This window comes from Bufo gargarizans, chromosome 6 (assembly GCF_014858855.1).
Source record: "Bufo gargarizans isolate SCDJY-AF-19 chromosome 6, ASM1485885v1, whole genome shotgun sequence".
NCBI classification, from domain to species: Eukaryota; Metazoa; Chordata; class Amphibia; order Anura; family Bufonidae; genus Bufo; species Bufo gargarizans.
Window position 1 is genome coordinate 114,929,875 of NC_058085.1, and position 13,723 is coordinate 114,943,597.

The 13,723-nt window shown below is 47.2% G+C and overlaps 1 protein-coding gene across 6 annotated transcripts in view; it reads left to right on the plus strand.

Moving 5' to 3' along the window:
• SKAP1 (src kinase associated phosphoprotein 1) overlaps positions 1-13,723 on the plus strand; it is a 684,040-nt gene that overhangs the window by 553,623 nt on the left and 116,694 nt on the right. The window lies entirely within an intron of this gene.

Genomic DNA, 13,723 nt, shown 5'->3' on the forward strand with positions numbered 1-13,723 from the left:
TCTAGAGTTCTCCTGAATTTGTCGTCCCTTAACAAATCCTACTTGATCTGGATGAGTGAGAAGGGGGATCATGGGAGCCAGGCTATTAGCTATAGCTTTAGCGAATATTTTAGTCTCTGTGTTCAGGAGTGAGATTGGGTGGTATTTTTTGGGGTCATCTGAGGGGCTCTCTGGTTTGGGGATAGTGATAATGGTTCCTTCAGGCATTTCTTTCGGGATGTCCCCTGAGTCCATCGACCGTTGGAATATTTGGAGCATATATGGAGAGAGTTTATCTCTGAATGTTTTATAGTAGGCGTTGGAGAGGCCGTTTTGGCCTGGGGCTTTGTTATGTGGAAGTGATTTAATAATAGCCCAAATTTCCTTTTCAGATAGGGGGGCGTTTAGTTGTGCTAGTTGGTCGTTGCTTAAGCAGGAAAGTTTAAGGGATTTTAGAAAGTTATTGGTAGACTCTGATAAGTCAGTGGGAGGTTCTGGCATAGGGCTTAGGTTGTACAAGGATTCATAATATTCTTTAAAGGAATTAGCTATCGTGTATGGATCAGTTAATTTCAAGCCAGATTGTGAGGAGGTGAGGAAGGGGATCTTTGACTTGGCTGCTTGCTTTTTCAATTTATGGGCCAGTATCTTTTCAGCTTTGTTATTTTGTGAGTATTACATGGTTTTAAGTGATTTTAGTTGTTTTTCGTGCCTGTATAGTAGGCAGTCTTTTAATTGGAGTCTAAGTGATTGCAGGTGGTCTGCAAGGATTGCAGTTGGATTTATTTTGTTTAGGGACTCTATTGAGCTTATTCGGCTTAATAGTTTAGAGATACGTTCATCCCTTTCTCTTTTAGCTCTGTGGCCTACCTTTATGAAGATTCCTCTGATGAATGCCTTGTGGGCATTCCATAGGGTGAATGGATTTAGTACAGAGCCTTCATTGGTTTGGCGTCGGAGTGCCTCTGAGATATTTGCTCTGTATTTGGGGTGTTCTAGAAGGAAGGTATTGTTGCGCCATGGGGTATATGGTGGCGATGAGAGGGTTTAATTTCCACTTAATGTGGGCATGATCCGTCCAGGTTATTAACTCTATTGAGGTCTGAGAAGCTTTATGTAGTAGTGCTCTATCTACTAAGAAAAAGTCAGTTCTGGAGTAAGAATTGTGTACATTAGAGAAGAAGGAATAATCTCTTACTTTGTCATGAAGTATCCTCCAAATGTCTTATAGATCTTCCCCAACCAACAAGGGAGTAAGAGTATATGGGTGTTACCTGGCCGGAGCTGAGGAGTCTATTGAAGGATCCAACACGACATTGAAGTTTCTTCCCCACAAGACAAAGCCTTTTTTTATTCTGTTTACTTTAAAAGTTTTCTTAGGAAAGGAACTTGATGTCTGTTTAGGAGCATAAACAAAAAACAAAGTATATATGACAATATTTAGAGAAGCCACTAAGATGATATACACCAGGGTCCACAACTTAGGATATCAGTTGGAATGCCGCCGAGTCTCCCGCCTTTTTTTTTTTTTTTTTTAGAGTAATGGGAGTGAAATATATGTGGAAAATCGGGGGTGTTTCACCCTCTGGGCACCCTGTGGGCATCCCCTTTGATTAAATGTGTTTCCGTGGTGCAGAAGATGTCACACTTGAGAGTTTTTACCTCCTTTCACAGCATGGACCGTTTAAAAGGGCTGTTGAGGGAGATTAGAAATTTTGTTTCTGGTGTCCTTCGACAGCTCTTAGGCCATAGTGGAGTTTGGAGTGTTACTGTTTTGAGTTCAAACAGGTGCCATTAATACAGGTAATGAGTGGAGGACAGAGGAGCCTCTTAAAGAAGAAGTTACAGGTTTGTGAGAGCCAGAAATCTTTTTTGTTTGTAGGTGACCAAATACTTATTTTACCAAGGAATTTACCAATGAATTCATTAGAAATCCTACAATGTGATTTCCTGTATTCTTTTCTCCCATTCTGTCTCTCATAGTTGAAGTGTACCTATGATGAAGATTACAGGCCTCTAATCTTTTTAAGTGGGAGAACTTGCACAATTGGTGGCTGACTAAATACATTTTTGCCCCACTGTATATGGGATGCTGTGTTTCCGCAGGGTTAAAGTAAACTGGTTCAAATCCTGGCATTGCTGTAGCATGTGCGCTGATAGGTCAGCAAAGATTTTTATCTGCTCATAGGGAGAAGGCAGAGTCTCCCTTTTCCTTGCTCCAGCCATCAATACCTCCTTTATATGAAAAAACGCACCCTTGCTAGCACGTCCCTTGGTGCGGTATCAGGAAGGTGCTTTGTCTATTGTTAGGTCGTGGGAGGTAAGATCAGGAATGATCGCTTTCATGAGATCTTGGATGTATGGGAGCAGGTCTTTGGGAGCAATCCCTTCAGGGATTCCGCGAAACTTGATATTGTTCCGGTGGGAGCGGTCTTCAAGATCTACTATTTTAGCTGTTAGATGGTCCAGTTCATCCGATAGCTCGTTATGAGCGTCGATGAGCTGGTTGTGTGAAGTTGCAAAGTCTCCCATCTTGGACTCCACATGACTGACCCGTTTGTCTATAGCCGCTATTGAGGTTTGTAACGGGAGGATGAGTGCGGTAAGGTCAGAATGCATTGACCTGCTAAAGAGGACTAGCATTTCTTTTAAGAGGTTACCCGATGCGGGCTGGCCGTTAGAGGGAATCTTCTGAAGCGGAAACTGCGGTAAGGTCTCTCACCCCTGTGTATTGCTCCGGCGAGGCCTAAGTCCTGGGCCTCTGTTTCGCAGGGCTGGAGGAAGGAAAAGACTCAGTTAAGGTGTTTCGGCGTCCTTCGTGTGATTGTGTGGAATCAGGGTTTTCCTGCGGCCGTCTATGAGGTGGGGAGGGAGTTCTGGTGGAGGACAGCGGCCTTTCTGTTCCTTCTGGTGGTAAGCCTAGGGGTGTCTATGAAGTATAAGGGGAACTGGAGCCTGGCGTGTCCGGCAGGGCTGATGCAGTGGCGACGCCATCTTGGTCTTTGCCTCGCTCCAGGAAAAAGTACAATTTCCCCTGCTTTTTCACCGATCTCTTGCCCCTGTTCAACATCGGAGAGGTTATATCTCCTGCTGTGGAAGAAATCTGGAGATTTTAGCTTGTTCTGTTCGGTTTGCTGTGTAGTAGTCGCTGGTATGGCGCCGGAGCTAAAGTCTTATGCAGCCTTCTCGCTCGGCCGGCAGACCACGCCCATTTCTTCACATTCTGTACCACCTCATCAGATGTCATATCATGCAGAATTCATTCCAGTTGTCTGTTCTCATGTAGTAAATTCTTCCTAGCCTTTTCAAAGTGAAAGTTCATGATGATCTTGTTTCTTGTACATAGTGCTTATAGGCAGAAAACTGAGAGGCTGTCTGAACTTTCTACTCCCTGGCTTGGGACAGACATATGTTTCCTGGACAGGTCACTGAACAACACTCTGTTGTACTTCCCTTGTCTGCTCAGGAAGACCCATGAGCAGCTGGGAAATGGATGTAGCTTTCAAGTTGCAGATTTTAAGGTCACTGCAAGAGGCCCAAGTCACAAGGCCCAGCAAGTTCTGTAACTGTCTATGAAGAGAGTCAGTATGAATGCAAGAAGAAAGATATATGTCAAATACACAAAGTGTTCAGGGACTGATGATTAAGCAGGCTCTCCAGTTGATTGAGTTTTAGTAGCGTCCTTCAGGTTCTATTGGGCTTCCAGCAGTGTCCTCCATTATAGTAGTGCAGACTGTAATTTTTTTCAAAAATACTAGTAGAAGTGGAACAGCACTCACTGTAGATGCAAACACAATCTTCACTTTATTACCATAAACAAAATACAGGCAGATGTGAGGCGTTTCAGCTAAACAGCCCTTTTCAAACAAGCTTGACATGACATGCTTGTTTGAAAAAGGCTCTGTAGCAAAAACGCATCACATCTGCCTGTATTTTGTTTATTGCAATAAAGTAAACATTGTTTTTGTCTATAGTGAGTGCTGTTCCACCTCTTCTAATTGGATTTATGGACCTGCAACCCAGGATACGAGCTTCACCACTTTCCAGAATGGCAAATGAACTGATCATGTCTACAGATTGCCAGACATACTAGAACCCCTGACAGAAAACACATCATCCAGACTTGAACAGAGCCTTACAATTAATATTAACCCATTACCAGCCTGCACTGTGTATTTATGGTGAACATTTATTTACCTGAGCCAGCTCCATCTACAGTGGTGGTTTCCAGTTGCAGTATACAGCTAAGCTGGCTGTTTAACCCCTAAGGTGCCATGGCCTAACAATGCCAAACATAATATCTTGCACTACATAAGTGTTAATTGTAAGGGATCAAAGGATCACATATTTCCGTCCCCTTCTAGGACTGATAAATATAGTTTTAAAAAAAGTGTTAAGTATTTTTTTAAAAAAAACAACAAAATGTATAAAACTGGTGTTCTTATATCCCTAATAACACTTACTTTTATTACAGTTATCACAGTGACCTCCCATAAAAAATACCAAAAAACTGCAGCCTAATAGTGAACACCACAAAATTCAAACCATAGAATAAAAACAGCAATTTTGCCTGTTATTTTTTTTATTACCCCCATAAAGAGCTAATATAAGTTAATTAATAATATGTATGCCCTACATAAAAAACAAGCCCTTATACAGCTATGTCAATATGTCAGTATTGCTTTTGAAATGTGAAGATTAAAAAAAAACTGAAAAAAAGGATCAAAGTAAGCCATCAATATCTGATCTGCATGAGTCACACCTCAGCACTGCAAATCGGCTGTTTAAGAGAGGCTACTGCATCAGTCCTACACAGCCCAGTCCACTGTGTCTGGAGCTGTGTAGTTTTGGTGGTGGAGCTGATCTTCTAGTGTGTGGGAGGTTGGTTCCCCAACATTCATATACAATCGGGAAAATAAGTATTTGATACAATGGCGATTTTGCAAGTTTTCCCACCTACAAAGAATGGAGAGGTCTGTAATTTGTATCATAGGTACACTTCAACTGTGAGAGACGGAATGTTTCTGTTGGCGCAATTATTAGAAAATGGAAGAAACACAAGATGTCTGTCAATCTTCCTCGGTCTGGGGTTCCATGCAAAATATGGCTTCGTGGGTAAGGATGATTCTGAGAAAGGTCTGGAACTACACGGGAGGACCTGGTCAAGGATCTGAAGAGAGCTGGGACCACAGTCTCAAAGATTACTGTTAGTAACAAACTACTCCATCATGGATTTAAATCCTGCAGGGCACGTAAGGTCCCCCTGCTCACGGCAGCACATGTCCAGGCCCATTTGATGTTCGCCAATGACCATCTGGATGATCCAGAGGAGGCATTGGAGAAGGTCATTTGGTAAGATGATACCAAAATAGAACTTTTTGATATCGACTCCACTTGCCGTGTTTGGAGGACGAAGGAGGATGAAACCCCAAGAATACTGTCCCAACCGTGAAGCATGGGGATGGAAAGATCATACTTTGGGGGTGCTTTTCTGCAAAGGGGAAGGGACGACTGTAACATATTGAAGGGAGGATGGATGGGGCCATGTAACGCAAGATTTTGGCCAACAACCTCCTTCCCTCATTAAGAGCATTGCAGATGGGTCGTGGCTGGGTCTTTCAACATGACAATGACCTGATACACACAGCCAAGGCAAGTAAGGAGTGGCTCCATAAGAAGCATTTCAAGGTCCTAGAGTGGCCTAGCCAGTATCCACACCTGAACCCAATCGAAAATCTTTGGTGGGAGCTGAAACTTAATGTAGCCCAGCAACAGCCTCGAAACTTACAAGTTATGTAGTTCTGTATCGAGGAGTTGGCCAAAATCCCTGTTGCAGTCTGTACAAACTTGGTCAAGAACTACAGGAAACGTCTGACGTCTGTAAGTGCAAACAAAGGTTTCTGTACCAAATATTAAGTTCAGTTTTTTTATTGTATGAAATACTTATTTCATTCAATAAAATTGAAATTAATTATTAAAATTTTTACATTGTGACTTTTTTGTATTTATTTATTATTTTTACAAAATCGCCAGTGTATCAAATACTTATTTTCCCCCACTGTATTAATGGGCTATACTGAGGATAGCCATCACTACTAAAATACTTGAATACCCCCCTGGGAATTTTTTTTTTTTTTTAGCTTTTCCTCTGTCCTAGTGAAGTTCTGTTTCTTAAATGACCAGTAGAGTGGTCATGTAAGGATAAGAACAGAGTTGGTAATTCTAAAATAAAATGATCGGAAAGGTTTTTAACTGCAGCTATTGAACCCCATGTAAACTACAGATTGAGGAAAAGAAAATATGTTCTTGGACTGCTTCCTTAAAGGGATTATCCCCCAAAAATTATCACTTATTCATGAGACAAGTGATAAATATCCCAGTGGTGGCCTCTCCTGAGAACGAGGGGTCTCGGAGTCCCCTTGCTGAATGGAGCGGCAGTAGACATCAGCCCACTGCTCTATTCACTCTCTGTGGGGCTTAAGAAGTGTTGTCTCTGTCAGCCCCATAGAAGTGAATGGGGGGGTGAACCCAACATAAGCACTACTGCTCCATTTTTATGGGGACCCTTGGTTACGGCATCACAGGGGGTACCAGTGGTACTTTTGTGATCCAATATTTATCAACTTGTCTTGTAGATGAGTGATAAATAATTTTTGTTGGAAAATCTCTATACATCATAATAATCATATTGATATTCCTCTGTCATCTATTTTGCACTTGGCCAGGGGCTATTGATATGGGATTTTGTATGCGTTTGCATTTTAATATGAGCGTGCTATGTAAGTGGGTGTAATCTTTACTGATCCACATTCCAGATCACCCTGTCTGTCAGCTATCTGGATTGGAATTTATTTTTAACCTTAATTGGGTAAGGTAAAAAAAAGACTAATACTATTGTGATGAGGTGATTGTCAGTGTGTATATAATGTGGGGATGTGCTCGTGGTAGGCTACGGTAGCGGCGGCAGTATTGAGGCAATCATAGACAGTCTTTGTGATACACTGTGACTTTATTCACACCAACGGCATAACAGGCAATGTGCAGACCACACAGGTGCATATCCACATAGTGCATAAAACAAAAGTCCTTCCATAGAAAATAAACAGCAGGTTTGAGTCACCTTGTTTTGGACAGACCACAGCAGTTCTGCAGGCTTCTAGGCTATCTGCCTTTGTCTCCCTCAGGCCAGAGCCCCTTCGGCTCGTAGCACCACAGGTCCCAGGGCTATCCTTCAATGTGTGCTGCGCCCAGACTCTCCTTCACCAGCACTCACTCTGTCTGTGGAAATCTCCAGCACAGCAAGACACACCCCACCCCCATCATCAGCAGGCTGGGTTCTTAAAGGCCCAGCTCCACCAAAAACCTGGGCTGGCCGTGGGGAACAGTAAGAACCGGCCCGGACACGCTGCGCCAGCAGCATTCGCCGCTGTAACCGCAATGATCCGGTTCTTACTCCACCGAGGCCAGGACCTCTGGTGGCACGTATCGTCCGTCCATTATTATTCCGGGGACTCTCCTACATATCCCCCCCCTTTGTTCACCCCTGAGGGCTTGAACATACCGTTCAAGCCTGAGGGGGTGAACACACGCACAGCAGTGTACCCAGGACAGGGCATCTGCGTTCCCCTGTAAGCGGCCGGCCCTGTGCTCAACAGTGAACTTAAAGTTTTGGAGGGACAAGAACCACCTGGTAACCCGAGCGCTCCCCTCCTTAGCCCGACTCATCCACTGGAGAGGGGAGTGGTCGGTCACCAGACGGAACCTTCTCCCCAGAAGGTAATATCTGAGAGACTCGAGTGCCCACTTGATGGCGAGGCACTCTCTCTCCACAATGCTATACCGGGTTTCTGCTGGGGTAAGCTTGCGGCTTAGAAAAACCACGGAGTGCTCTTCCCCGTTGAGCTCTTGGGAAAGCACAGCCCCTAGTCCTACTCCCGAGGCATCTGTTTGAACTACAAACTCCCGCTTGAAGTCGGGCGTCACCAGAACTGGGGACTCACATAGGGCCGACTTCAAACGGGAGAACGCCTCCTCCTCCTTCTCCCCCCAGCGAACCATCACCGACTTTCTACCCTTCAAGAGGCCGGTTAACGGGGCTGCCAAGGTGGCAAAATGGGGAATGAACCTCATGTAGTACCCAATCAGGCCCAAAAATGACCGTACTTGCTTGGACGTACGAGGCCTGGGCCAATTCCGGATTGCTTCAACTTTATTTACTTGGGGCCTAATGACTCCGCGTCCAATCACATACCCCAAATAGCGAGCTTCCTCTAGTCCCACCGAGCATTTTTTTGGGTTGGCAGTTAACCCCGCCTTCCTTAGAGAATCTATCACTGCCTGAAGTTTTGACAAATGACCCTCCCAGTCTGGGCTAAACACGACTATATCATCCAGATACGCGGAGGTATACTGGTGATGGGGCTTGAGGACGACATCCATCAGACGCTGGAACGTAGCCGGAGCGCCATGTAACCCAAAAGGCAACACCCTATACTGAAAAAGCCCCTCCGGGGTGACAAAGGCCGTCTTCTCCTTTGCCGCCTCCGTCAGAGGTACCTGCCAGTAGCCCTTCGTGAGATCTAGGATCGAAAAATACCGGGCTTTTCCCAGCCGCTCTATCAACTCGTCTACCCGAGGCATGGGATAGGCGTCAAATTTTGATACCTCATTCAATTTCCTAAAATCATTACAGAACCGTAATGAACCATCCGGTTTGGGAATAAGGACAATCGGGCTAGCCCACTCGCTCTTTGACTCTTCTATGACCCCTAGACGTAGCATCGATCTTACCTCCTGCGAAATGGCCTGTCGCCGAGCCTCCGGTACTCGGTATGGTCTTAGGCGGACTTTCACCCGGGGCTCGGTGATAATGTCATGCTCGATCAAGGTGGTACGTCCAGGAAGGTCAGAGAATACGTCCCTATTCCGACTAACAAATTCTTTCACCTCTTGTGCTTGTTTGGTCGACAGTCCGTCCCCTATCGTCACCCCAGCGGCGCTCTCCGGAACACCTGGTGACCCCGGGTCACTCCCTGACGTCCCGACAGAGGGCGGGCTGTCTGCAAACAAATTCTCTCTGTCTTTCCAAGGTTTTAGTAGATTCACATGATATACCTGTTCGGGCTTCCGCCTCCCTGGCTGGTATATCCTGTAATCAACTGGGCCCACCTTCTCCTTAACTTCATAGGGTCCTTGCCACCGGGCCAAGAATTTACTCTCGACCGTGGGCACGAGTACAAGAACTCGGTCCCCCGGGTGAAATGTCCTTACCCGGGCGGTTCGGTTATATACCCGACTCTGGGCCAGTTGTGCCGCTTCCATGTGCTCACGGACGATCGGCAACACGACCCCTATTCGGTCCTGCATTTTTCCTATGTGCTCTATCACACTTTTATGAGGCGTAGGCTGTTGCTCCCATGCTTCCTTAGCGATATCCAGTAGCCCACGGGGATGTCGCCCATATAACAACTCAAAGGGCGAGAACCCCGTGGACGCCTGGGGCACCTCCCGTACCGCAAACAAAACATAGGGCAACAGTAAGTCCCAATCCCTCCCGTCCTTAGCCACGACTCTTTTTAGCATGGACTTCAGGGTCTTATTAAACCGTTCTACTAACCCATCGGTTTGGGGATGGTAGACGGACGTGTGCAGGTGTTTAATATTTAATAGCTTACACAATTCCTTTGTTACTTTGGACATAAAGGGTGTCCCCTGGTCCGTCAGAATCTCCTTTGGTATCCCCACCCGGGCAAACATACTCATGAGCTCTTTAGCTATTACCTTGGCCGACGTATGGCGCAATGGGACCGCCTCCGGATAGCGAGTGGCATAGTCTAACACTACCAGGATGTGTTGGTGACCTCGGGCTGACTTAATAATGGGGCCTACCAGATCCATGGCGATCCTTTCGAAGGGCACCTCTATAATGGGCATAGGTACCAGTGGACTGCGATAGTGAGGTTGGGGGCTAGTCAGCTGACACACTGGACAGGACTGACAGAACCTCCGGACTTCCTCATATAGCCCAGGCCAATAGAACCGTTGTAGAATTCGCTCCAGCGTTTTCTTAACCCCTAGATGACCACCCAACACATGCGCATGCGCTAAATCCAAGACCATTCGCCGGTAAGGCTGGGGCACCACCAGTTGTTCCACCACCTCCTGCCTCACCTTGTCTACCCTATATAACAGGTCCTGGTTATAGGCCAGGTGAGGAAATACGGTATCGGCGCCGGGACGCTGGGCAACACCATTAACCACCGACACACCTTCTCTAGCCCGCAATAACGTCGAATCCTGGAGCTGTGCGGTCCCGAAGGTTTCTCGGGGTACCTCCAGATCCAGGATGGACGAACTTTCTACTGTCTCACCCGCCAATACTTCTAGGGGAAACCAGTCAGGGTTACACTCTACCTCCTCTACGGTGACCCCTACAGCTGGGGTCCCTGCCTCGGGGTCCTCGGGCTCGGGACCTGGACATTTTCCTTCCCCATAGGTAGGCAACCCGTTCCTCCACAAAGTCCAGAACAGGGGAAAGTCCCTCCCCAATATTGCGGCATAAGGGAGCCGTCTCCCCACCCCGACGACATGTGGTACCTCCTTTCCACACACTGCCAGGGTAACCTTAGTGGTGGGATACTCCCTGCGATCCCCATGTATACAGACAATGGTAAGGGTTCGCCTTTCTGGGAGTTTTTCCGTTACCAGCGACTCATGGACCAGAGTTACCAGGCTCCCAGAGTCCAGCAGGGCCTGCACGGAGTGTCCATTAACAACGACATCACACACCGGAGGGTTGTCCGCCGCCAGCAGGGGGTCAGCTATATACACCGGTTGGGCATAAAAAGAGGACCGGCGAGCGAACCCGCAGTCCATGGGTTCGGATGCCCTAGGGCAGTTGGATGCCACATGTCCCCAGTCCTGACAATGCCAACATCTGATCCTCGCAGCCTCCCTCCTCCCCAGGGTATTCCTCCCACGGACTGGAGAGCCACTCCCCTCCTTATGTGGTGGGATCCCTTTTTCAGGATCCCGGGTCGGCAACGGGGGCTGACGTGACTTCGGTAGTACCGCTGAGTCCCGCACCAAATCCTGAGTGGCCCTATACCTCTCCACCAGGCTAACCAGTTGTTCCAGGTTGCCTGGATCGCCTTGTCCCACCCAGCGCTGTATGGCTCTCGGGAGGGTACGCACGAACCTGTCGACCACGACCCTTTCAACCATCTGAGAGGTGCTCAATATTTCAGGCTGAAGCCATTTTTTTACTAGGTGAAGTAAGTCATAGGCTTGTGACCGGGCGGGTCGGGACTCGGCAAACACCCACTGATACACCCTGTGCGCTCGCACATAGGTGTTTACCCCCAACCTGGCCAACACCTCAGTTTTTAGCCTCTCATAGTCCTTGGCCTCATCGCAGCTGAGGTCAAAATAGGCCTTTTGTGCGTCCCCCACCAGAAAAGGCGCCACCACCTCGGCCCACTGCTCCAACGGCAGCCTCTCTTGCTCCGCGGTTCTTTCGAATACCATCAGGAATGCCTCTATATCATCTCCCGGACCCATTTTCCTCAGGGCGGATCGGACTTTGTCCCTGGCGGTAGACACAGTCGGGGTTGTTGCAGTTGAAACTCCTTGCAGGGATGTTCGCACCGACTCTTGCATGGCTACCAGCTGCTGCATTAGGAGATTGTTTGTTTGCTGCTGTGCACACATAGCCTCATCATGTCTTTCCTTCTGAGCCTGCAATGCCTGTTGCTGCTGTACATTACTCTGAATCAGGTGCTTAATGGCCTCCTCCATCTTGTCAGGAACCATAAAACTTGCAGGCCTGATATATGACATGCAGTCCAACACAACTTTTGCCTCAGGCCTGCCTCACTGCAGGAATGCCCGCTCCAAGCCACCAATTGTGGGGATGTGCTCGTGGTAGGCTACGGTAGCGGCGGCAGTATTGAGGCAATCATAGACAGTCTTTGTGATACACTGTGACTTTATTCACACCAACGGCATAACAGGCAATGTGCAGACCACACAGGTGCATATCCACATAGTGCATAAAACAAAAGTCCTTCCATAGAAAATAAACAGCAGGTTTGAGTCACCTTGTTTTGGACAGACCACAGCAGTTCTGCAGGCTTCTAGGCTATCTGCCTTTGTCTCCCTCAGGCCAGAGCCCCTTCGGCTCGTAGCACCACAGGTCCCAGGGCTATCCTTCAATGTGTGCTGCGCCCAGACTCTCCTTCACCAGCACTCACTCTGTCTGTGGAAATCTCCAGCACAGCAAGACACACCCCACCCCCATCATCAGCAGGCTGGGTTCTTAAAGGCCCAGCTCCACCAAAAACCTGGGCTGGCCGTGGGGAACAGTAAGAACCGGCCCGGACACGCTGCGCCAGTAGCATTCGCCGCTGTAACCGCAATGATCCGGTTCTTACTCCACCGAGGCCAGGACCTCTGGTGGCACGTATCGTCCGTCCATTATTATTCCGGGGACTCTCCTACAATAAATATATAGTTCTATGTAGTGCAGTGCTATGACACTTCTTTGCTTTGATGGTACGGATGTAGCAATTTTTTACTTTACACAATGGGCTACTGCAGCAAACTTTATAATTGACACTTAACAAAAGCCATTGAAAGTCCAGTTAAGGTTTGCTGCACCTGTGTATTTAACGTGTTATAATATATGTGAGGGGTAAGCCCATAGACAATTAGCTGTAATTTAACATGTAAAAGCCAATCAGAATGAAATCTAGAAATGATCATTGTATTGTGAAGTGGGTGTGGACCCACTGTACCAACTAGCCGATTTGACTTTGGGCTATCTGTAAAGGTGTTATCTGTAAAACTGGTCCGAGGTCAGGGCAGGCAGCATTCAATATGATAGTCAGGGCAGGCAGTAGATAATCAGAGTCGAAGAGCAGGCAGAGGTACAGGACATGGGCAGACTAACAAATAAGCATACCTTTGGTGGAATACTCGAATGCTAGGAACCTTAAAGGGGTTGGCCTCTATCCCCAAGATAGTTCATCAATATCAGATTGGTGGGGGTCCAACTCCCGACACCCCTGCCAATCAGCTGTTTGAAGAGAAGGTAGCTCTCATACAAGTGCTGCCTTCTCTGCTCTGTTTACCTGCCTGCCGCAGCAGTTGCAGTCGTGAGCAGGTGTAATTACAAGTATGGCATCCCCATTCACTTCACCTGCTCACCAGGCAAGTGGGTAACCAGAGCAGAGAAGGCAGCACTTGTATGACCGCTCCTTCTCTTCAGACAGATGATCGTCGAGGGTGCCGGGAATCGGAACCCCAACGATCTAATATTAATGATCTTTAAAGCTCAGGCAAAGGGATGGAACAAAGGCCCCAACATAAATAGAAAGGCTGATCAGCGCCTTAGTCAGCAGCTGGACATGGAGGAAGGTTAATTCATGCAGTACTACAGAGAAGGTTACTGAATAGTGGCCCTGATACACACACGAAGAGTGGAGCGATGGCCGTTGCTGCCTGGGATAGTGGGGCAGCACCAGACATGGCCTGCCAAAGTAACCATTATTATACCAGAGATAAGAAATACATTCAGTCAGTACTATATAAACTGGTCCCTCTCCATCAGGTAAGATTTCCATAAATATTTCAGTGTTATGTTCCATCACAAGAGTAGAAACTTGTAAAAAATGTAGTGCTGGTTCCAACATATTATGGACACCAGCGGGTCACAACGGCCCCTATTGATCTATAATGGGGTCCG